This window comes from Cupressus sempervirens, chromosome 5 (genome assembly GCF_028749045.1).
Source record: "Cupressus sempervirens isolate cs-2001-9-10 chromosome 5, ASM2874904v1, whole genome shotgun sequence".
In the NCBI taxonomy this organism is placed as follows: Eukaryota; Viridiplantae; Streptophyta; class Pinopsida; order Cupressales; family Cupressaceae; genus Cupressus; species Cupressus sempervirens.
The window spans coordinates 1,007,783,106-1,007,810,025 of NC_143122.1; the positions used below are offsets into that span (position 1 = coordinate 1,007,783,106).

Consider the following 26,920-nt stretch of genomic DNA (forward strand, 5'->3'; position numbering starts at 1 on the left):
TGTGTTTCAAATCAACAAAGAGCAATGGCCAACATAAGATAAGATAAGATAACAATATTAATGTCCAACAAGAGACCAACAAAGGGTCTAAGGGGCTGGAAGATACAACAGGGAAGATAAACAACCCAACAAGAACACCAAATGGTGTCCGAGAAAGAGCAAACAAGAAAGGGAACAACAAAAAATAAGAGAAGGACTAAATATCCTTTCTCGGTACAAAGAAATCCAGCACCGAAGGATAAGGCCCTGGGCGACCAAGGGTCCGAGCTTGTCTCTGATAAGAAGAAGAGTAGAAAAAAGTGGGTGGGAAGAGTTTTGTGTGTTGAAAACACCTTGCTGACATGTTGAGAATCATTTAAGTGAAGCTCAAAATCATGGAGACTACGCCAAAAAGAGCAATAATGAAGGACATTCATATGGACAAGAGGGAAGATAGCACTATCCCTCAAAAATTAGGCCTTAACTTTGGTGAATAAATAAAAATAGAAGATAAGTTTTTTAGAGCCATCATGAACGTTGTTGAAAACAAACCAAGGTTTTGTCTCAAGATCTACTCAGGTAACCTAAATATAGAAGGACTGGTGGAGTAAATAACAATAGTTGGAGAAACATTTTTACTTTGAATTAATTAAGAACCACAAATGTGTAAAAGATGAAAGCACATGTTGCATAGTGGTGCGACTTTGTGACCAAAAAAAAGATCCCATGCAATCGAGTTCAACATGATCAAGAAGCTCAAGGGGACATTCATATTGTAGAAACTTCACAATAGCCTTTTTCAAGAAGCCCCATAATCTATGCCAATCATATGTAAAAGAATATGCAAAGGAATTTTAAAGACTCAATATCCAAGCTAGTCACAAATATGATGAATAGGAAAAAGTCTCCAAACATGATGGGTTGTATATTTCAATTCCCGTCCAAGATAGATTTTGAAATATGCATTCCATAGAAAAAACCTAACAAGTAGCACTTGAAGCAAAGAAATCCTAGACAAGACACAAAAGGTAAAGAAAGTATAAGAAGACAAACCTACATATAGAAGGAAATTGAAAAGCTGACTTTTACATAAAGCTCAACTGAAGAGCAAAATTCAAGCCTTAAAGAAGAGGAGGCTTCTAAGTAACTTGCCGCAAATGTGGATGGCTATCATTAAGCATATGAGCATTTAAACAACAGGCAAAAGCAAGGTCAGTCAAAGAAGTGAGTGTTATTCGTATAGGCCAAAGAGAAGAGTCAAGTAAAAAGCAGAATTCCAGAGCATTGATAAAACTTGATCATGTGCAAAATGTTCACCATCCATAGAAGACAATGAACTATAGTGGAGGAAGAGCATCTTTTGCACTAAGTGCAAGTCAAGCAATAAATGTCAAATTGATAATCGATCAAACATTTGTATGACAATAGAGATCAAGTATTCCTCTTGTAAAGGCAAAACACAAAGACATAACCTCCAAGAAGGCTCCTCCAATTATCAAACTTTTGCAACAGCCTTATAACAAACAGTTGGCAAACATTCAAGAGTGCTGGAAACAATAAAAAGATGAAGATTATAATCCGCTATTACAGAAATCAGAATCACAAAATTTTAAATGTTCATTTCACCAACCTCTGAATGGTACGAATCACAATTGCAATGATGAGTATGAAGAATACTAGATTGAGTCTCAAGGACTGAAGCCGCAATCATTAAAAAGATAAGGTTGTGATGAAGTTTCCAGCCATAGTGAATTGGTCTGATGTAATTTCTCTCTCAGAAAATGTGTTCCAGCCTAAATGTATATGTAGTTCTTTACTGCAAATGCATACTGTGTGTGCAAAAGGTTAATATCCATAGTGATAATTCTTGAATGACTGATGTATGTTCCTCAGAAGAAATGCGTCAGTTCTTTATTCTTCAGCAGATTTTACATATAGCTAGTCATACTTGAAATGTTCTGAAAGTGATCTCACCATAGACAGCCTGAATGCTTTCTTCTTCAACAAATACTACACTTTTGTCCAATCCACTCCTCAGCTCGTGCATTCTAAATCTTCATTGCAGTCAATGTCCCAAAGGAGTCATTCATTAGCGATTCCCACGCTTCATAACAGCATTATTTATCCAAACTTCCACTAATAAGTCCAATAGCGAGTTCTGAAATGAACTCGCCTCTCAATGGGAAATTAAGGTTCCGTCCAACATCATATTCCAAAGAGTTTCCTCCTTAGAATGACCAGTCACTAATTTCCAGCAACAATGGAGAAGTAATATTGATAAGATAATCACATAGCCTGCTCTTGAAGGAAGACAAGGTTCATTTATACTCCAAGTGAACCTCCGCACTCAATGTGGGATAAATCATTCTTTACTTCTAATTCCTCCTTATGAAGAAGCTTTTCGAACAAGCTGGAGAGCTTATTTAGTTAAAGTAACTTTATATTATCATTTCACAAAGTTGCTTTATTAGAATGACTTAGGTTTCATATCATAAAGTCATTTAATATAATTAATAATATACAAGTTAAGCTTGTTTTACTATAATAGTTTAACTAAAACTATTCAACCCCTACTAATTTCCAATGTCGACTCATGGCAATAATCGATCCCCTTTCCAAGTATAGATGTAACATCCTCTTTTCCTCGGTCTTAACTAACATCACATCATATCAAACAAATACAGTTAATACTTCATATTCATAGGAAGATAGTTATAACAGTTATGTTCATGTGAATGAGATTAATGGTTACAAAATAGTTAAATAGAAAATTTCATAACTAACAATTTGAAAACACCATCAATGATCTTAACAAGGGAAAAATCTACATGCCGTAGAATTCAAAATAGAAATCCGTCTAGGGATGCTTCTGCAAAACCCAGGTTAACACATATATGCCACTTAGGAACAAATAGCTATACCACTTTATTGAAACACCATTACCATTATATCAATTAGGGCATCAAATACCACTGTATCATTTAGGTCATCAAATACCATTGTATCATTTAGGGCATCAAATACCGCTGTATCATGTAGGACATCAAATACCACTATATCATTTAAGGCATCAAATGCCACCGTATCATCCCTTCAACTTCCATTGCTAACTATGGTAATAACATTCAATTAGAAAATATGCTCATATTCATTATTAACATAAATGAAAGACTGAAATACCAATCCATCAGATAAACCTATCTCTTGCATATCGATATATTTCATGTTCAGTTGGAAGATCAACCGATCTAAGTGGTTACCAATTGCATTGACAAGGAAAGCTACTTTCATTAAAGGAAATAACTAAATCGATGATATAAATCAATCCATCATATCTTCTACTTGTATAAACATCATCAAAGTAAAAATACATGTTACCAACAAATTTTTGAATGCATAACTCATCTTTGTCTGGTGCATGTCTTGGCATCTTGTGGCAAGGGGAGACATTGTTAGGGGCTTAACCTCCCAATCGCAGACCATCAAAATATCCCCACAAATCTCATTCGAGAAAGATCCTCCCTACCTGGAATAGACATGGAACACCTTGTCCAGCCACTGAGCATTCTGGTTCTTAATTCCACCACTCGACTTGGCAACAAGGTACATATTGGACAAACATGAGCTTACTGAATAGTTCTTTAAAAATAAAGTTATCATATCAATTTTGATTCCTGTTCTTTGTTTTTGCAAAACTTCCTTTCCACCTCTTCACCCTCTCTCTTGGCCATCCAGCCGGGGGGAGTCCTGGGTGTTTGTTCATAGAGGATATCAATTCATTTGCTGAACTCAGCTAATGGAAGATAATATTTTAGTACTAGCATAAGCCATCCTTAAGACTCATGGACTTCTCTTAATAAATTTCAGAGGATTATAATTCAGATTTAAAAGACAAGCTGATTCGAGAAGGAAATCATAACATGGCATATGTATTCGATTTTAGACTTAACATGGTTAGATAACTTGGTATGCTTGATCGAATGAACTATTTGATAAACTTATTTTACTTCACAGTCAAGCATTGAACAAATAACATTGGAAATCCTTGAAACTACCTTGCATCTAGATTTTTGGATGTAGCAAATATACCAAAAATAAAGGATAGAGCTATTCACAAAACCTGATCAATAAGGGATTGGAACTTGGTAAATCCAGACTGGACAGCTCTCGAAATTTGGATTGCCAACACAGATTTCAGAATGCTGAGTCCCTTTGGCAACATAAACAGCAAGCTTGGTTTCACTCCAATATCAATCATATGAAAAAGGGAAAGAAACAGAGAAGGAATGGTGAAAGAAAAAATAGTATCGATGTTAGCTGCCAGATACACTATCGAGCTTAAATGTAAAACAATATAGAAGGCTTCATTTGAAGCCGCGACTCTTGATGGTAGTTACACGAAAGATTATCATCTTCTTGGTTCACCGATTCAAAAGAAGGAAAATCACCAAGTGTACTCATCGTCTCTCATAGAGACTTATAAATTTAAAAGAAGAAAATCGAAGGATTCCTTATTAAAAGAATAACTTATAATTATGTATATATATATATATATTATTTTTGAATGATGTCATCATACTATTATTGTGTCTAAGATTATACCTATTAGGATACGCATATCTATATAGGTCAATAATATAGAGAATTTATTTTATCTTCATATCCTCTCAAAGTATATGCATATGTGTGTGTGTGTACGTATGTTTATAGAGACGAGCTTGGGTAATTTAATACCATGGTGGCATCATATCTTTATACATATGTGCATTTATATATGTATATAATGAAATGATGAGGATACCAACATAAATCATCAAAGGTACGAATTCTGATTATGTTTAAATATTTAAATGTTTTATATGTTATCCAAGTAGCTCATGGTATTGTCCAACGTACACTCTTGTTTGCCTAGTCGTTTACCCTTAGCCATGGTGATTCAAGATTCACACCTATTTGCCCAATGATGATGGTGCCCATGTGCCCAATTCTTTTTTGACATGCTTCCACCCTTTTAACGTGCTCCCTACAAGGAAATTCTCCATAGTTAAATCATTTTACCATAACAAGTTATTAATCACAAATAATCATAACAGCTAATCGCCTTTTCAATTCCCATGAATTCATGATAAATAATCAACTTCCCAAAAATAGCTTTAAAATATCATCATAATAGTTAACTAGCATTTCATCTTCATATGAAATTATAACAATTAACCATCTTACCATTTCACATGATTGTAACAAATTTTAACTGTCAACTGACTTCACGTGAAACCTCAACGGCTATATGAATATTTTAAATTGGGTCAAAATTTGGGATGTAACAACAAATATGATGCCAATTGATCGCATGGTGACTTACTATAAATAGTAAGTATGAGCAAAACATCCATGTGACTTAATAAAAATAGCAAGTTTGAATCAGAGTGTCCTAAATGATCTCCAGAAGACACACCACAATAAAATGGGACACTAAACTGAATAAGCAACAATTTTGACCTTAAGTTCAATGATTTGAGCAACAAATCTTGCAACAAGACAAATAAAGAAGCAATATGGTAGGAGCAATGGTATAAGTGTGGAATGGGTCTTTATTAGCCAAGGAAAAAGGCAAGGCAAGACCACTCTATAGAAAGGAAAAGACAGACCTGTTGATTCTTCAAAGAATCTAAAATCTACTATATGTTACTACTGTGGTAAACTCGGTCATAAGAAGTACTGCAAAAAGTTGGTTCATCAAAAATCCACCCACGGAGGGTCCCAACAAAATGCTCATGTCACAAAGCATTTAAAGGAGTCAACCTTATATGCAATCATGACCAAACAACCAACAAATGATGCAAAATCTTTTAAATGGTATCTTGATTAAAGAGCATCTCATCATTTTACAAATAAGTGAGATTGGTTCATGAAGCATAAGGCTTGCTCTAGTTTAGTAATCTTCGTTGGTAGTGAAGAGTATACAGTTGTTGGCAAAGGCAATGTTCAGATAACCTCTTCAGGGAGAGATCTTGTTTTTTCCAATGTATGATTTGTTTCAAGCATGGAGTTCAATTTTCTCTCAATGTGTTCAATAATACACCATAGTCCCAAGCTGGACATCATCTTCAATGCACGGAACATATTGCTGACAAGATATCCAAGAAATCCATTACAATTGGCACCAAATATCACGGGTCATATCAACTAGTTGATACTAAAGAGTTTCAGGATCATGAATTGGCTACAAAAAGTTCGTCTTCTATCAGTACTCTTTGGCATCAGCTGTATGGCATCTTAACCTATCTTACCTCTTTTCATTGGCTCAAAATACTATCTAAAAGGCTTAACTAAGATCCAGCAGAAGAAACGTGTTTGCGAAGCTTGCCAATCAGGGAAGCAGCATAGACTCTGTTTTCGAAAGACAAGCTTGGAGAGCATCAAAAGTCCTTCAACTGGCTCATTTGTGGACCAATGAATACTACATCGGGTCACTAGTGATAGGTATTTTCTTTTGTTTGTAGATGATTTCAGTAGGGAAGTGTAATTGTTTTCCCTAAAAGCAAAATCAGATGTGTTGGGTGAATTTAAAATTTTTCAATCATGAGCATAAAGAGTCAGGATGTCAAATCATCACTCTTTGGTCTGACAATGGGGTTGAATTTTGCTCCAACAAATACATTAACTTCTGTTCTGAACACAAATAATTGTCAATTCACCACACACAATACCCCTCAAATGAATGGTGCAGTTGAGAGTAGGAACTGTACTATTATGGAAATTGCCCTCTGCATGTCGGAGGATCAAAATGTTCCCGAGAAGTTTTGGGCTGAGGAAGTTTGCGTTGTATACCTTCTTAACAAATCTTCAATGCAGGTTGTCAAGAAGAAGATCCCAAAAGAAGCATGCTTTGGGAGGAAAGTATAAGTCAGCCATCTTTGGGTTTTTGGTTCAACTGCATCCAATTGAACCAAACTTGACTCCAAAAGCCAAAAGATAATGCTTACAAAGTACAGTGACAATCATAAAGCATACTGGCTACTTGATGTGGGCACTAATAACTTTCAGTAATGATGTAATCACCGATGAAGTAGGTAGGCATTTTCAGCTCTTTTCTCACATCAATGGTCCTGAAGATCAGCCGCCTTTAAGGGCTTCAGATTTGGGTGTCCAACTTCTATTAGGGGATTCTAGTGAAGATTCAAAACTTTTGGAATCTCTTAGGCAATGTACTAGTGCTAGAAGATTTTACACAAGACAACCTGGACTAGCATCCAGATGATATAGTTCAAGGCAGCCCAAGTCACGGTGACCATACTAAATTGGATGAAGGTGTTTCTACACTGCAACCAAAGTGGTGTGAGAAATTTGTTGGTGATGTTCAGGATGATGAATTGGTTGGGGGTCATCATCCAACAGTAAGAGTAATCATAATACAATGAACTTTGCTCTTATGACTAACATTCAAAGTGTTTATGAGCCCCAAGATTATTCAAAGGCAAAAGGTAAACCTAAATGGGAAACGGCTAATAAATCCAAACATCAAAGCCTTTTGGAAAATAATACTCGGGTTCTTTTAGATCTTCTACCAGGGAAGAAAACCATTTGTTAAAAATGGATGTACAAAGTAAAGTACAAAGCTGATGGAACAATTAAGAGAAGAAATAGACTATGAGGAGACCTTAACTCCTATAGTAAAGATGAGTACCATTTGTCTCATACTAGTCATGGAAGCACAGTTTGGATGCAAACTCTATCAAATGAGTGTAAAGAGTGCCTTCCACAATCGATATTTGGCGGAAGGAGTATACATTACAGTGCCTTGGGGTTTTCAGGTTGCAGGAAAAAAGTATCTGATATGTAGACTACTGAAAGCTCTTTATGGTATAAAACAGACACCCGAGCATTATGTGTATAGATTAGTGAGTATGTGAATGGGCAATTTTTTAAAGAAGTCCTTCAGATCCTAATTTATATGTCAAAACCATAGGTAATGATATCATTATTCGTGTCATTTATAATGATGATATATTATCATTACAAACAGTGGGGCACATTTGCTTGAGTGAATCAAATGGAATTTGCATTAAACTTTCGATATGACAATCTCAGGCTTTCTTCTTTATTGCCTAGGTACCGCAATATATGAAAGGGACACATGAATTTGGTGTTCTATATAGCAAACACAAAGATCCTAGGGTGGTTGGGTTCACAAATTCAGATTGGCAGGTTTTGTTGATGATAGAAAGTCTACTTTTGGATATGTTTTCAACATTGGTTCAAGTGCAGTCACCTGGACTAGTAAGAAGCAACGAGTACTAGCTCTATTCTTGATGGAAGTATAACATTGGGAAACTATGAAAGCTGCATATAAGGTAGTCTAGCTTTGAGGGTGCTTTATAACATGAAAATGCCTCAAGCAATGCCATCATCCTTGTTTTGTCACAGACAAGGGGTGTTGAAGCTTGCAAAAAAACTAGTCTTTCACGAACATATAAAACATGTGGAGCTCTGTTCTTATTTCATATGCCACCCGTAGAAGATCGATCAATGATGTGCCAATATGTTACAAGGAAGGATAAGAGTTAAAATATTCTTACCAGGTCCTTGAGTCCACATAAGTTTGTAAAATTTCAAGACAAAACTGGTGTAGTTAGTAGATAGACCATTAAGGGAAGGCAAAATTATATTGTTATTATTAGTATAATGGTCAAATATGTCTTTAGGATGGTATTAAGAAACATTTTTTTTCTTTCAATTCATTTTGCTTTCTTAATTGTTGATCGTATCAATTATTAAAACTTCTTAGTTGTTGACCATATTTGTTTTTGAAACATCTTTGCTAATCTCTCATTTTTAGGAGTCATTTGCTCCTTTGATATCAAATATTTCTATCATTTTACTGACCAAACTTTGAAGAAGTATGATAATGAGAGGATCTATGCAACTAGTTGCTTTCTTATACAACCATTTACAATATTGCTAATGTCTACATTCTCCTCTTTTCAAACTCTTAACACTTTCAACTGCAGTAAGCCCAGCTCTTATGGCTTATGATCTTGATTCAAATGAAAGACAACTTGCATCAACCTTTCAGGGTTTTCACATAGGCACAAACCTAGAGATAAACAGGAACAGGCTCATCCACTCTCCTCATATGGTTTTTAGGATTAGTAACCTTTTCAAGATCCACAAACTACATTATGCCAGTGTTTTTTTTCCACCATAATATTTATCGCCACGAGAGGATTCATCACACAAAAATGGAAATGAAAGGAAATGCCACTAATACCAAAAGTGAGCTCATTGTTAGTGCTTGATAAGAGGTGTTATTGTCCTCTAACCTCAATTGCCTCCTGCCTCCAAAAAGATTGCTACTTATTTCACAAATTTATACATTGATGCCCATTTGATCAATTGTGAGGAAAACAATATTTTGTCGCCCTTTCTTATGATTTTCTTACAAGAGTGGCAGGTAATACCAATCATGTGCTCCAACTATAACTAAGAAGATTTTTAGTTTTTATGAAACAAAATAACACTGCCATTTTGAGATGACAATTAGTGATGGACCCAATACTAAACATCTTGATTCTTGACTCAAACTATCATATTAAGTTTGATTTCTAATATAATTAGAAATTAAGTCAGCTAATTTCACTTTTTAGCCATGTTTACAAGGCAACCTGTTTTCTAAGGCTCAACAACCAATCCTTTGGGTTTAGGATGAGATCCTTGGGGTTGGTGGCTTTCTTCTTGGACACAATCTTCTTCTCCTTGTTAGGCTATGTATTTATTACTTCAGCTATATTACCTTCCTCGCAATCATCTTACTGATGGATTGATGAGAAATTGAAATTGACATACAATACAATTCACAAATATTACCATATATCTTGCAAATATCTTCCATCACTCTATAGTTTCTTCATTTTGTGCCATATATAGATTCTACACTTGTAAAATGTTGTGAGTGTCTTGTCTATATTCCTTCTCATGCCCTTTGCATCAATGCATACGTAAAGATAGCCATCTTGACCAATGAGGCTTGTTAGTCTTATAATTTATTGAAACCTATAACCACTAAAAATGAAGAGGTATAGAGCATAGGGATCCTTGAGCATTGTAGTTGCTTCTGTAATCATCTACACATAAAGAGGATGAACAGCTGCGGACTTTGAACCCTCCATAAGGTAAGGCTTCTTTTCATTTGGCATCTCAAATTTTTTATTTTGCATGCTATGGATCTTCATTGGCAGTAGCCTCCACAAGTACTAGATTTTCAACGGCTTCCATTGCACTCGAAATGCCCATTGGGCATAACAGTATTATGCTTCACCATGATTTACTTTAGTCGGACCAAACTCCGTCTACTCTTTGAGGCTTCACAAAATTGGCAATGGCAATTCAGGCAACTCCAAGACCTTCGAATTAGTCATTAACGACTCTTCAATTTATATATGTGAGGATTTGATCTGCCAAATAATTTCTGCAAACTTTTAACAAAAAACAGAAATCTCCATGCACATATTCTATTCTAGTCCTACAACCAAGAGGATTCAAGAAGCTCATATTTCAAACCCTCTTTATGAGAGATTCAAGACTCTATTTCGGAGTGCATATAAAAAATTTATTGTATTTCAGCACCTAATACATTCCACAAATATATAGGAGTTTAATATCCTACATTATAGGAAGAACCCCTAATCATATAATGAGTTGTTCTAACAACTCAAATACAATCCCAACTAATTACTCTCACACACCTATAATTGCCATGTGATTTGTGACACTATAATTTTAATACATGTGAGCATTAACATTGATTCCTAACAAATTTCAATCCTTCCTTTCATAAAAAAATCCTATGTTATGGTTCAAAAAGTCAATTTGTCTTTTCTTGGGTCTTGTCTCTTTATGCTAAGTAAACGGCCTCGAGATTCATAGTTCATGCACAATCTTGGAAATACATGCATTTCTACTTGTTAAATCCACAAGTTTGCAGATCATTGGAGTTGCAAAAAGCTATGCTGTAATTGAAATTCTTAAGTTCACAAAATATAAGACATTGTGTTCAATATACTCTAATGCATGTGGAAAGTTGTGTAAGGTCTCAAAACCACTCTCCCAAATGCTAGAGCTTTTCTCCACCTTCAAGGCTAGGGAATTCGTCTTAAGATGTAAATATATACTCGTCAACAGACTTAGTGTAATGTCCCCATCTTTTTAACATCTCAGTGGAGTTCTTAGCCTTTATATTCTCCGAAGGTTAAGTGGAGAAATAAGGAGAAACTGATTAAATTAATTTTTTATAAAGTCATTAAATAAATAAAAATTAAAAGGTGACTTTATATTTAATTAATTTAATTTTCTAGAAGCACAACTAATTATTGTATTTGAAAGGGGGAAGCTTCTAGAGAGTGCATTTAATAGAAGTACAACTAATTATTGCCTTGGAAAAGGGGAAGCTTCTAGATACTGCAATTAAATAATATTTTATTTCCTTCTAAAAGGGTGAGGGAAAAGAATAAATAGAGGCGAAAGCTTCATTTCTAGGCATCTAATTATTGTCAATTGCATTTGATATAAACTTGGGAGAAGAAACTAAGAGTTTCTGATTTCAATTAGCCATTGGAGAGTGTCAATTCTTTAGTGTTGCAACCTTTTGAGGTGATGAAATATCCACTGAATTTGGCATTCAGGAGAGCTTCATTTTGGAGTTCTATTTGTGCTTAAATTGGAAAATACATTTATCGTTGGCTACTACAGTATGCGTGAACAATGTCGCGCTACAGTATTTATGCTTGATTCTGATTGCAACTTTTATCTCCATCCTTGGGCATCACTATTATCAGATTCCTCTTGCAACTATTAGTAGTTAGTATTGTAATTTTAGGCATATAATTTTGCTATTGTAATTGATAATGTAATGACCCCAATAGGTTATAACTTCTTCAAACACCAAAAATCTTTATACTTCAGTTGTTTGACATTTCGTCAAACACTTTGCAAGCAAGCTCTGATACCACTGTAATGGCCCTCCACAAATCTGCTCTCAAAAACTGCTGATGAAAGCTCAAGGAATTTCATCAAACAATTCACATCCAAGGGACGTATGACTGATATAGTATTTCAGCTGGCTTTAAATTACTCTTTTTTCAATTTGCATCAATGAGAATCTTGTGCTAGAAGACTCCAAATGGACTAACAATGACCTAACGTGAGTGTGCTACTAATTTTGACAGTATTCAGTGCATATATATGATCTAAGCATGAGAAATGAACACCTACAGCCAACTGGCATTTTTACAAACAGTTGGTATGCAAACTAACTAGCTGATAAATAATGATATTGAATTGCTTAAATGACACCAGCAACTGTTATCTTCTTAATTTGCAATGAAATTTCTAATACAAAGCTCATGAAATATGGCCAAAACTTTTGGCATTTACATGGATTACAAAATGATAATGCTGGTATAATGCACGCTTACAGCTGAAACTTATAACACCTAAGAAAGCAATACTAATAAAGGAACCTGGTTGTAGATGGCTGTAATAAATTTTCTCCAATGCTGCCCCTTCTGCTTTGCTTTTCCGATTTGCCTTTTCGAATTGCTTTTTCGGATCTGCTTTTTGAACTACTTTTACGGATGGCTTTTTCCACCTGCTTTTTCGGGCTGTTTTTTCGTATCTGCTTTTTCAGACTGCTACCCTGTTGAATCTCATGACCATATCTTTCAATGGCATCAAGATTTCCAACTTGAAGGGATTTCGTCCTTCAAACTATTGAGACATAATCTCCAGAAAATTTTCCAATTTTTTTGATATTTCCAACCGTGCATAAAAGAAGCTCTTCCATTTCTTTTATAGTGTTCTCACAAGAGCTCCATCCTTCGTTTTCTCAATGTGAGATAAAACATAACTCCCTTTATGTAACTTATGTCTTCAATGTGTTATAAAATAAAGGGGACTCTTTTAATTTAAATATTTCCCACAAACTATAGTCTATGCATTAATAAAGTTAAATATTTAAATTTAACTTTATAAAATAGCTTTATCAATGCATAACAAATCTTATCAATGATAAACAAGTCTTCTTGTCGATTTTAAACAATTACCATCGACATACCGTTGCCATTGGATTTCCGCCCATGTCCAAGATGACTTACTATAAATAGTAAGTACGCCCAAAGTTGCCTCAAAACCCCTCAGAAAGACCTGCAACTGAAACTATCTAGGCCAAATGGCCTCTAAGCCCCTTTAATGTCCTGGTTAGCCTACGGGACCGTGGGTAAATTGGCTAACGACAACATCATGTTATGAATGCTAAAAAGGGGACATTACAGATAATTCAGAATCAGATTTGGCATTATTATAGTCATTATTGTAAGCCCATTTGTCTTGGCAAACTCATAGCAACATTGTACATGGTAATGAATTCAATAAAGGAGACATATGTTGCATACTATTTGTTTGACAAAATGTCCATCTAATAGCATATATGATCGGCATAATAGTTGTATGCCAATTGTTTGTCAAAATGTAAATTGGCCGTAGGTATGCATTATGTATCTAGTTTCCATGTATATGCATTAAAAAAATACTAAAAAGAACTGCACTTGCATATTAGTTCATTGTAACAGGCATTGTAATATCATTTGCGAACATTTTAAATTTCTTAGCATCATTCAAACTATATCAAACAATCTAAAACACAAAAAATCAGAAAAGAGAAAGGCAGCATACAAGTGTTTGACAATATTCCTTGAGCTAAAATCAATCAGTTTGGGCAAGGGATATTACATTGGTATCAGAGTTAAATCTTGCCATCCTGAGGGTTTAGCAATCACATGCAACCATCTGGGGTTGGCTCTCAAAGATTTTACACTCGCAAGAGAGCTTTGATTAACAGGGAACAAGATTTTGATAGACAGACAGACAACATGGGTGATAGGCAACAACGTAGCCCACCAAGAGACAATAGGAATGAGGATTAGGAAACAACGGAATTTTTTTCAGAGCAATGATTATAGGACAAGAGCGGATGGCTCAAGCTTTGCAAGCACTCACCACCATGGTTGAGCGCATGAACCCACAGGACAGACGAAACCAGGAACAAGGGGATAACAGGAGTGCAGTGGGATCACCTAGAGCTCATAAAACTCTTTCTAGAACAGCAGACAGGCCCACACGTCCTACCTTTGTCAGAGAGGAACCAGTACAAGAGCCAACAAAGGAAGCTGAGGATGGGACACTTGCAGATATCCTTATGGCCGCTAATGATGAATACGAATTATTTGCATCGCAGGTACGGAAGAGAATGACTTTTGAGAGGTTTGTGAACCAAAGAAGAGAACACTTCCATGCAGTCAGATAGAATAGGAGACCTTGTGACAAGGATAATGAATTCAAGCAGGCTACAGGGAAGCTTTCCTTGACTACATTTGATGGGAGTAGCAAAATGATAGTGCAAGCTTGGATTCACAACCTTGATACCTTCTTAGCACTAGGCCTATGACAAAAGTGGAGGCGATAAAATATGCCACACTACATTTAGAGGGAGTTGCACATGATTGGTGGTACCATGGGATGGTTACCCTTCAGCATAACCAAGTGACTTCATATCAGGACTTCATGGACAAGTTGGTAGAGAGGTTTAATGAGAAGGATCCAGAAGTCTACTTCAGGGAGTTGGCACAGTTGACACAGACAGGCAGATTGCAGTATTTCATTAGTGACTTTCAGAGACTATCTGTTATGGTGCTAGATATATCAGATAGGAGATTGGTTGTTTTGTTCACGGAGGGATTATCCAAACCACTAAAGGGTTGGGTAAAAGCCTTTAATCGATTCAACCTGCAAGAAGCGATTAAGAAGGCTAGAAGTATGGAACAAGTAGCCCTGGTAAATAAATTTCAGTCAAAGGGTGCATCGTCTAGCAAAGACAAACCATTCTTCAAGAAACCTAAGAGGAATGAAACAAAAGCTGAAAATAAAGATAAATCATTTACTCCTTTGGATAGAGAGACATTGAATGATTTAAGGAAGAAAAAACTATGTTCTTATTGTAAAGGACCCTATGACATGAACCATGACTGACCTTTGAGGCCAACGGAGAAAGCAAACAGGGTTATGTGGACTTATTATGAGGATTCTGATTCTGAAAATTTAGTCCAGCAATCTGAAAATGAGGAATCAATTGAAGAAAAGGAAGGCACAGATGATATATTTGATGAGAAGACTGAGGGTAGACTTAAGGAGGCCCATCTCACTAGCGTACAACAAGAGGGATCATTCAGGATGAGAGGGGTATTAGCTGGTCAGTGAGTTATTACTTTGCTTGATACAGGTGCTACTCACAATTTTGTTGATTCCAAATTGATTGAGAGGCGTGGGATACAGACAGAGCAATTTGAGGGTTTGAGAGTGAGGGTAGCTGATGGCTACATCCTCAAATGTGACAGGAAGATTATAGGTCTACCCCAAAAGATCAACAATTTTGATTTTAAAGCAGATTTTTATGTTGTTAACATGGGTGATACAAATTTGATCTTGGGTATGACTTGATTACATGTATTACTTGATTACATGACATAGGGGAGTTCACTCTCAATTTGAGAGATATGGAGATGAAGCTTCGGTCAGAGGGGAAGACCCATATACTTAAGGCCATTCATGACGATGAGTTTAGGATGATGTCTTGCAGACACATGGAGAGCTTGTCGAGACATGACCAGGTTGAGTGGGCAGCCTGTTGCACTTTAATGCCATCACAGGGGCAGCAAAAATCAGAATATCACCCAAACATATAGGACCTGAGAATCAAGAACTACAAGGTTTTCAGTGAAATACCACCAGATAGACCTCCAGATAGAGGTATTGAGCATATTATTGAGTTAGAGGAGGGTGTTAAACCCATCATGATCACACCCTACAGGCATCCAAAGAGATTGAAGGATGAGATCGAGAAAACCATCAAAGAACTACTGGCTATGGGGCACATTAGACCAAGTAAGTCACCTTTCACTTCTTCTGTAGTTTTGGTGGAGAAGGAGGATGGAACTCTTAGGATGTGCATAGATTACAGGGTCCTGAACAAGAAGACTATAAAAAATAGGTACCCCATCCCACAAATTGATGAGTTATTAGATGAGTTACATGGAGCATGTTTCTTCTCCAAAATTGATTTGAGATCAGGCTATCATCAGATCCGAGTCAGAGAGCAAGATATAGAGAAGATGACATTTAGATTTTATTGTGGCCATTTTGAGTTTGTAGTTATGCCATTTGGGCTAACTAATGCTCCAGCTACTTTTCAGTCCATAATGAACAGGGTATTTCCGCATCAACTAAGGAAATTTGTGTTAGTCTTCTTTGATGACATCTTGGTGTATAGTAGGACATGGGATGAGCATGTGTGGCACTTAGACGCTGTGTTGAGCATTCTGAGCAGGGAGTCCTTGTATGTAAAGGAGTCCAAATGTGATTTGGGATTATCAAAGTTATTATATTTGGGTCACATTATTAGTGCTCAGGGAGTACGCATGGATCTTGAAAAGATTTGTGCTATTATTAAGTTACCTACTCTAGTGAACCTGACACAATTGAGAGGATTTTTGGGGTTGTGTGGGTTCTACAAGAGGTTTGTTAGTGGATATTCCAGGCATGCAGCACCCTTGATGGACTTGATGAGAAAGGGGGCTTTCTTATGGACTCTTCAGGCACAGGAGTGTTTTGATAAATTCAAAGAGTTGATGACTTCTTGTCCAGTGCTAGCATTACCAGATTTTAGCAAACCTTTTGAGTTGCATCGTGATGCATCTGGTGAAGGTGTTGGAGCGGTGCTTATACAGGAGAAGCACCCGATTGCTTATGAGAGTAGGAAGCTCAGGGGGTCTGAGAGGAACTTCAGCATTTATGATAAGAAAATGTTGGCCATAATGCATGCTTTGGCCAAATTCAGGCAGTATTCAGTGGGTAGCAAATTCAACATAAAAACTGACCACAATAGCCTAAAACATTTCCTGGGGCAGTGAGATCTTAACGACAAGCAACAAAAACAGGTAAGTAAATTACAAGCATATGATTTTAATATTGCCTATTTCAAGGGGACACAAAATTTAGTAACAGATGCCTTGTCACGAAGATCCCACTTGAGCTTGATGACCGATATATCAAAGGATTGGAGACATTTGATCCTTGTAGAGTATGCAAAGGGTACATGAGCATCGAGATTCATAGATGGATTGATCCATAATAGTGATTTCACCCTTGTGAATGACATCATCATTTACAAAGGGCGCATTTATTTGGTGCCAGGGTCAAAGGTGAAGAGGATGGTGTTGAGAGTTTATATTGACTCACCTATGGCAGGACATCCAAGTTTTTACAAAACCTCTCGGCAGATTCATGAGCATTTTTCTTGGAAAGGGCTTAAAGACGAGCTGTTGCAATACTTGCCAGCATAATAAACAAGAGCACTCTTATCCAACCGGCTTATTTAAGCCACTTCCGGTTCCTGACAGGAAGTAGGAATGTTTATCCATGAACTTCATCATAGGATTGCCGAGAGCCCAAGGTAGAGACTGTATATATGTTGTCGTTGATCAGCTTACAAAGTTTGCCCACTTCTTCCCAATCAACACTACATACACTGCTACACAGGTGGCAAATTTATTCTTCAAAGAGTTATTTAGGTTGCATGGTTTACCTCGGAGCATTGTCAACAATAGGGATAGCAGGTTTATGAGTCACTTCTAGCAAGAGTTGTTCAAATTGTGAGAGACAGAACTCACTCCGAGTACTAGCTAGCACCCCCAAACAGATGGTCAAATAGACATAGTGAACAAATGGGTGGAGGGATACCTCAAGAATTACATAGCAGGACAACATAAGGCTTGGGTTAAGTGGATATATCTATGTGAATACTGTTATAATTCTACTTATCACATGTCTATCTAGATGTCACCATTCATGGCATTATATGGATATGAGGCACCCAGTTTCATGGATTTGTTTTTATGAGATAGTAGAGTGCCCAGTGATGGAGACTTATTAAAGGAAAGCTAGGACATTGTGAAGGCTCTTAAGGATAATATCACTAAAGCATAGAATCAACAGAAGCAATATGTTGATCAGAAGCGGACTAAGTGGACTTTTGAGGTAGGTGATATGGTGTATTTGATGCTATAACCTTACCGCCAGTCCACCCTCAAGAAGAGTGGTGCTGAAAAAATTAAGTCATGTTATTATAGGCCTTTTAGGGTGATCAGGAGAGTTGGGAGAGGTGGCTTACGAGTTGGATTTGTTGGCAAAGAGCACAGTCCATAATATGTTTCATGTGTCACGTCTCAAAAAGGCATTAGGACGTCAGATTGTTCCTTCTATAGTGTTTCCACCCTTGGACGATGAGGGGAAATTCGTTTTAGTACCAAAGGCTATCATTGAGTTTAAGAAGAGGAATTTGAGGAGATGTACTATCAGGGAGTACTTGGTGAAGTGGAAGGACTTGCTAGTCGAGGATGCCACTTGGGAGAGTGAAGAAATTTTGCAACATCTAGAGTTGAGATTGCTTAGGGACAAGCAATTTCAAGAAGGGCGGACTATAATGTCCCCATCTTTTTAGCATCTCAGTGGAGTTCTTAGCCTTTATATTCTCTGAAGGTTAAGTGGAGAAATAAAGAGAAATTGATTAAATTAATTTCTTATAAAGTCATTAAATAAATAAAAATTAAAAGGTGACTTTATATTTAATTAATTTAATTTTCTAGAAGCACGACTAATTACTGTGTTGGAAAGCGGGAAGCTTCTGGAGAGTGCATTTTCTAAAAGTACAACTAATTATTGCCTTGGAAAGGGGGAAGCTTCTAGAGAGTGCAATTCAATAATATTTTATTTCCTTCTAGAAGGGTGAGGGAAAAGAATAAATAGAGGCGAAAGCTTCAGTGCTAGGCATCTGATTATTGTCAATTGCATTTGATATAAACTTGGGAGAAAAAACTAAGGGTTTCTAATTTCAGTTAGCTATTGGAGAGCATCAATTCTTCAGTGTTGCAACCTTTTGAGGTGGTGAAATATCCACTGAATTTGGCATTCAAGAGAGATTCATTCTAGAGTTCTATTTGTGCTTAAATTGGAGAATATATTTATTGTTGGCTGCTACAGTACACGTGAGCAGTGTTGCACTACAATATTTATGCTTGATTCCGGTTGCAACTTTCATCTCCATCCTTGGGCATCACTATTATTAGGTTCCTCTTGCAGCTATTAGTAGTTAGCATTGTAATTTTAGGCATATAATTTTGTTGTTGTAAGTGATAATTCAGAATCAGATTTGGCATTATGGTAGTCATTATTGTAAGCCCATTTGTCTTGGCAAACTCATAGCAACATTTTACATGGGAATGAATTCAATAAAGGAGATATATGTTGCATGCCATTTGTTTGATGAAATGTCCATCTAATAGTATATATGATCAGCATAATAGTTGTATGCCAATTGTCTATCAAAATGTCAGTTGGCTGTAGGTATGCATTCCATATCTAGTTTCCATGTATATGCATTTAAAAAATACCAAAAAGAACTGCACTTGCATATTAGTTCATTGTAAGAGGCATTGTAATATCATTTGCGAGCATTCTAAATTTTTTAGCATCATTCAAACTATATCAAACAATCTAAAACACAAAAAATCAGAAAAGAGAAAGGCAGCATACAAGTGTTTGACAATAGTCCTTGAGCTAAAATCAGTCAATTTGGGCAAGGGATATTACACTTAGGGTGGTTAAAGGATAACTATGAGAGTGAGGGATCTCTCCTACTCTTTGAGCTCAACTCAAACTTGAGAGGGTGTTCCTAGAGCTATGCATTAATAAACATTCAAATAAAATACAATGAAAATCCAATATAACTCATAGCAGCTATACACAAATGTAAAGTTAATGCCATAACTGCCAGTAGGTTAAGCTTAACTAGCCGCAAAAAACATCTTGATGGCTACTTAATAATTTGCACATGCATCTAATAGAAAATGGCAGTGTTACAATTTCTTGAGTTGCAGTTATAATTTCATAGGCATTGGCAAAATGTGAAGATGTTGAAACGGTTCACAAAACATGTTTATGTAACATTTTATTTTACTTAAATTTTATCCTTGGTTTGCAAAAATGAATGAAAACAACCACCATTTATCTACTCCCATTTCCTATACTGTAACCAGTTATTGATGATTTCGAATGTATGTGAAAGGTCTTAATCTTTAAAACCTGATTGTAACCCGTTATTGATGATATAGTGTAAACATATCTACTTAAAGATCCTTCATCAAACTCAAAACATTCTTTGAAGCTCAGTACTGACACTCTACTGCCAAAACCCTATAACTAACAGTGAAAAGTGGTGGTCCCAATTTGCAATGGTACAATGGTGTAACACAAGTCACATGTGAAGAAAAATTTAAACGTAGAGGACATGTGATTTTACAATGGGTTGAAAAGAAAATAAATAAAGGTTCTCCCATTGAAAGGTATGAAAGTGATTTTCCGGCCTTGGGTCTAGAATATTGTATTCAATAGAATATGAAGGAACTATAGTTTATGTCCTACACCGCTCTTGTATTAAAAATTGTTGAAAAAGTCTCAATTGTATACCACAAAAAGAAAAGCACTATCATCAGATCTAATAGTTGCTTTGGTGGATAGCCAACTGATCCTCAGCATTTGGCCAAGCAATCCACTATGAATACACCCTTCATATGGTGGAAATTGTTTTGCTCTTTAACGGATATCTATGCCACACTCAACCGAAGCTCACTTCTTACATTGTATGGTCTAGTCCTCCAACTAGAATTCAATATACTGCCATGCTCCTGTTCAAATTTCACTTTCTTGGATTGTTTGAGTCACTTGTTACCACTCTGCACTCCTTTAGTCCTAGGAACACACAAGCCACGAATGACATTTATGGCACCATTGCACTGTTGCAATTATTTTTGTATAAAGACAAAGTTCTGGTGTACAACTGGTTGTGCATTGAACAAAGATTGCTGCAACAGCACAATCAACTTCAGAATCATGCAAGAAGAGGCACTTCAATCAATTGTTTTGGAAGTCATGCCATGGAATACTCTAGTTTCACCCCCATCTACAATCCACAGGAATTCATTAAGTTGCATAGCCACTGGCAAATATTTTCCCTCTACCCTAACCAACATTCTCAATGTGATGATCATCAATGTGTAATTAGTAAGCTCTCCCTTCTACTTCCAACAAAGTAACACATTAGAAGTTTAGCATTCCAAGAATCTGCATTAGTATTTTGTTGAGAAAAAGTTAGGCTTTGATTATGTTGTTAATGCCACCGAAAAATATTGATAGCTTCCCTAATATACATGATCTGAATAATATTACTCTCTCTTTATCAACTTAGATTCCGCCTTTTCTTTTTCAAGGGAATGATGTCGCTCTAGCTTGATTTGATGTCATGTTAGTCTTTTTGTGTCCAACTGTCTATTAGTCTTTTTGTGTCCAACTATGTTTTAGTCTTTTTGTGTCCAACTATGTATTAATCACTTCTGAGCTTGTGCATGGTTGTCAGAAATTAGTTGTTACTGGTTATCAACAACTGTGTTTTTTTTGGCAATTGTCAAATACTTTACATGTACTTCTAGTAGGTAGTCCAATTGGACACACGATCCTCCCTAATCTAAATTTGGATTCTATGTGCACAGACTTGAAACATTGTGTGCAAACTTGATCACATCATTAGTTTTGTGCCCTAAGTTTTTGCTGAGTAAACTCATGACTTTCTGTCAGCAAGTTTCTGGTGAGTGTGCCCAAAATTTGTGGAAAATACTTGCAAGGTACTAAAGCCTGTCACTGCAACTCGTGCTACAAATCAAAAATGTTTTCTTTTGGCTTGACAGACATTTTTTTTGCCATTTAAATATTTATGTAAATGGAGTGCACCATAAAGCTCTGTGTGGTTTTGAAGGTCTTCATTTGGGCTTGGTGGCAGAGGCATCACCCCTTGATCCTGCTATATATCACAACAGGCAACTAGCTAGGTGTGAAACCCCCAAAGCCCACTAGAGCTGCTCATACGCCCATTAAGAGTATTTCCCTCAAATACCCGACTAGAAGTGCTGCCCCTTAACACCAAAAGGGGTGCTGTCCCCGGACTCCCCACTAAACTCGGTTGATATATTTTGTAGCTGTATTTTGCCTAAAAAAATTCCACAATAAAAAATGAAAAACTAAATCACATTTAAGTTGGCCAGATTTTTCCAAGTTAATAAATTTTGGCCTGGAGCACAAGTTGAGTCCAAGTTTACATAATATGCCTTGAATAAGGCAAATAATAATCTCCATTTACAATTACTTCGTGTGTTCTTAATATGTGTTACCAGTATCAAAGGTATGCACAAAATTAGTTTCAATCCAACTGGAAAAATAGGCCCAAGAGAATAAAACCACAACTCAGAAAACAATAACTCTAATTCTAATGTTCTTGAACAGGGTATACGTCTAAATATTGACACTCTTCCTGATGGCATTTACCTGGGTACGTCTATAAACACATACCCCAATGCTAAAGGCATATGGATATATACAGAAAAAATCCTTATAATATATTTCGAATTGCAGTATGGTGCAAATTCAAATTGTTCGTTTGTAATGGCTGTAAGAACTTAAAAAGTCCATGATCAATGATTGCTTACAATGTAGATTGTATGCACATGAGTACAATAAAAGCTTCATAATTTGAGATCAGATCAATCTAGCCTACAACAGACCATCATCCAACGAAAATGATTTTTTAATTTGTATGAATTCAGACCCCAATTCTGGTGGCCTTAAAACTGGGTACATGCAATGTCAACCAACGCCCTTCAATCACCTCCAGAGAAAAATCAAGAATACTAGTTCTTATATTGAATAAAAACCAAGAGATTGTTCATCATAACCATATGCCTGACTGTTTGAAAACATAATCTAATACAAGAGGCCTAATAGTGAACGCATGCACCAACCCATATAGCCTCGGAAACTATACCTGGACAAGCTAGCGGATACTGGCAAAAAGAAATTCATTGTTACACTATATAAGTAACTACGGCATCATCCAAAATAACAAAATATCACTAGTTATCAGCTTTTAAAAAAAGACTCTAATATGATAGTCTGGAAGTGACTAGTTGCAAAAGTTACAGGTAAAAGCCTCGAAAACAAGTGATGCATCACCAAGGAGGGTAAAAAAAATGCTCTTTTTCAAACTTCATAAATCGATCGCACATCACATTGATATGCCCAACTGTGGTTATCAAGTATTTCTGTTGACAGGGCTAATTTAATAGGAAAATAATTACGCTAAATCAGAACATGTCAATAAAAAATGCTGAAACTTTAACACGGAATTAACTATAAGAAAATTACAAGAGCATTTAGATCAAAGGCACGTTCTAATTCGATATCATTAATGTCTTTGGCCAAATCCTCTCGTTCTTGTTGTCGCTGAGAATAATTCCTGTCACATTGATCAACATTTCCCCTTCCATTATTGTACATCTGTGGCTGCTGCTGCGAATTGTATTGCCGAGACAATGTAGCATCTTCCATCGTTGCGTGATTAGCAGACCCTCTCAGCCAGAATCACACATTGCCTAATATGGCTAAATTACTCGACTTGTCATGGTACTAAAAGGCCCAAAACAGCAACAAAATCGACATCCAAATTTTTCGCCTACAAAATATAAAATTTCAATTACCCACCAAGAAAGAAGTTGAAGAGACAGAAACTTTCCGAAAAAAAATCAAAAGAGATAATATAGACAGTACTGAATTAAATCATCGCAAAACGCCAACTATAAAGGGGAAGATGGAGATCAAATCAGACCGACTTGAATTGGGGACCAAATGGTTTCAAGAAAAGGAGAAAATGTGAATTGGAAAACCCATCAGAAACCCCAATTCAGACAATTGGGCATCCTTTCTCCACTCTCCTATGAACAGTTCCAAAAATGGAGAAACAATTTGAAAAAACGTTTTTCAAATTCAAATATGAAGTTCGTGAATGCCTCCGATAACGACGTTACATCACCTTGAAGAAAGGATATTTTCTTAAGAAACTTTGGGGTTTACAATATTGCATTGGGTTATTAAAATTATTAAGAATTAAGAATTATTAATTATTATTATTATTATATATTATATTGTTTAAAAACTTAATATTATAAATTATTAAGAATTAAAAAATAATATTAAAATATGATAGTGTATAATTATGATGTAGGCATTTCTAATCTAAAATACTTCCATATGTTTATTGTGATCAATGGTTCCAAGAGTTGGAAAGCTAAAGATTGACATTGGGACATTGTTAGCCATCTATCATGTATTATAGAACAAAATGCAAATGTTGAATAGTTATCAAATTATCGTTGCCCAAACAAGTGGTGTGCAGATTTGACTTTGCAGAGTTGGTTCATTAATTTTTACATTGTGCAGATTCATAAGTAATTTCATTGTGATTCCTTACTAGTTGTGTCCTCCCTCTAAATGTCCCATCCCACATCGTTCAAGGCAATGAGGTGGTCGATAATTAAATCCTTTAAAACTTTATGAGACATCATCTCATTATTAATGTTGTATACATTGGAAATAATTGATAGTAAGATTTCTTGATATCGATACAACCATGATGCACTAGTTGAATAGCATTCCTCCATGTCATACAAATTTTCATCTGCTAATGACCTCTTTCTTTTGTGACATAGCACAAGGCAGGAGAATCCCCAAAGGAGATGTCCTAGCCCCCAGCAATATAACCACACAGTGGAAACACAATAGTAAGAAGCAACAATATAAGATCTGATACCAATTTACAATAATTTGTTCATAAAATATAACTGACTACATGCAATATGCTCGGTTGTAAGGCCTTCCGGGTTAGGGCCAAATACAAACAACAATTACTAAATTAGTTCTGCAAGATCTGACAAGATCCAACTTACAAAACAATCTCAGCCAGTCCAGATACACAAGTGGATAAGAACACCAAGAAGAATCCAGACTTGTACTCGCAGGTCCACCAAGAGATCCTCTAGTTCCTAAGCTGCAGCTCTAGCTCTTCAAATTCATATCTATCCTTCATTCCATCCCCACTGAATGACTAAAAGACTCCACAAGACCCCTACTTATACCAATCTAAGCCACAAGTCAGCCTAAAACACAAATTAAATATATATACATAAATTAAATGCCACAAGTCGGCCTGCAACAACAATTAAATGTCCAAAATTTGATATTCGAACAAAATTGTGATATCTTCTAGCTTTGATTGAATTAGAATGCATGCTTTGAACTGTAGGTAGTACTTTAGGTCCTCTACAACCCCTTAAATGTGCAAGGGTTGATTCCACAAGGAAAAGTGTACATCCATCCTGAAAGTCATGCATAGAAACTCGTCGCGTAGTTTGTCAAAAATTGATACTCTAGGAGAATTGCCATATCTCTCAACTTATAATGAATTAGAACTTGCACCTTGGACCATAGAGAGTACTCTATGCCCTTTTCAATCCCTGAAGTGTGCAACCTCTTATTCATTAAGGATAATTAGTTATAGGGCCTGCAACATGCACCCACAAACTAGAAAAACACAGTTCCAACAGCAAGGTAAAAATAGTTCAAACTTCAACTCAATCCATCCAATCTATATGCAATCATGAGGAAAGGTTCCCCAATGTGTCTCCAACACATCCCAAATCATGAAAGCATAGCTCCACCAAAATCCAAGATCGATACTCCTCAATACTTAACCAAAATCCCTCCAAACATGCAAGATTGCAAGCAAGCCTAGGATGCTCCTGCATCAGACACCCCAAGTTCAAAAATATGTTCTAGTAACTGGAAGAACATCTTTTGAGATTCAACAAATAAATCCCAAACTGGTTCTTCACATACATGTCCTCCAAGTCTTCAACTTGCACATTCTTTCCCTTATTTTTCTTTTTCTTCTTCACATCCACCACATGTGTTCCATAGGTCTACTTCCAACCTTCTCGAAATTTGCCAACTCAACTTGGCTTTCAATGCTCAGTTTCCTCCTATCGAGCTCTTCATTTTACAAAGGAATCAGGGAAAACTTCCTACCACCTTTCTCAATAGTAAACACATTCCTAACACAATCATGCACAACCCTGCAATCATACTGCCAAGGTCTACCAAGTAACTGTTCATATCTACAATATCACACAACACTTGATCCTTATACTGCCCAATCTATAAATCAACAAGGCATTGCTCCCTCATTTCCAAAGCATGCTCACCTTGTAACTAGCCAATCCTATAAGGATAAGGATGTCTTATTCTCTTCAAACCAAGTTTCTGAACCATCTCTTTAGCAACAAGGTTATCAATACTACCACCATCCATAATCACCTTGCAAATTTTGCCACTAGACTACAACAAGTCCTAAACAAACTAGTCCTCTAACAAGAATCCAATGTCCTCTCACCAACCAATACTTGTCGAGCTCGCAAACTCTCTCCTTTTTTAGGTTGACTATCTTGGGCTGCAACCTCATTCACAACAACAATTGTCCTTCCAATCGGACATTCAAAAGATCTATGCCCTTCTTGACCACACTTGAAACAATTACCTCTGAACCCACCTCCACCTATCCTCCTTTTCTGTTCAATAGGTTCTGATTCATCTTTTGCTTTCAATTTAGCTTGTGCTGAGTTGTCCTGCTTCTCCTTCCCTCGGGAACTACCTTGATTCTTCCTCTTTAGCTTCTCCTCTGCTCTCAAAGCATACTAATAAGCATCCTCAACTGAAGAAATATTCAGCATACCAACCTCATCCTAAATATTGAATCTCAAACCATCAATATACCGAGCTACCTTCTCTTTTGACAATTCTTTATGCCTAGACCGAATAGTCAACTTGTAGAACTCCTCGG

At 36.3% G+C, this 26,920-nt stretch overlaps 1 pseudogene; it reads right to left on the bottom strand.

Annotated features, from left to right (window-relative positions):
* The window catches only part of LOC149559342 (cysteine-tryptophan domain-containing zinc finger protein 3-like), a 48,879-nt pseudogene extending 24,931 nt beyond the window's left edge, over nt 1-23,948 (bottom strand).
* Nucleotides 23,949-26,920: the final 2,972 nt, after the last annotated feature.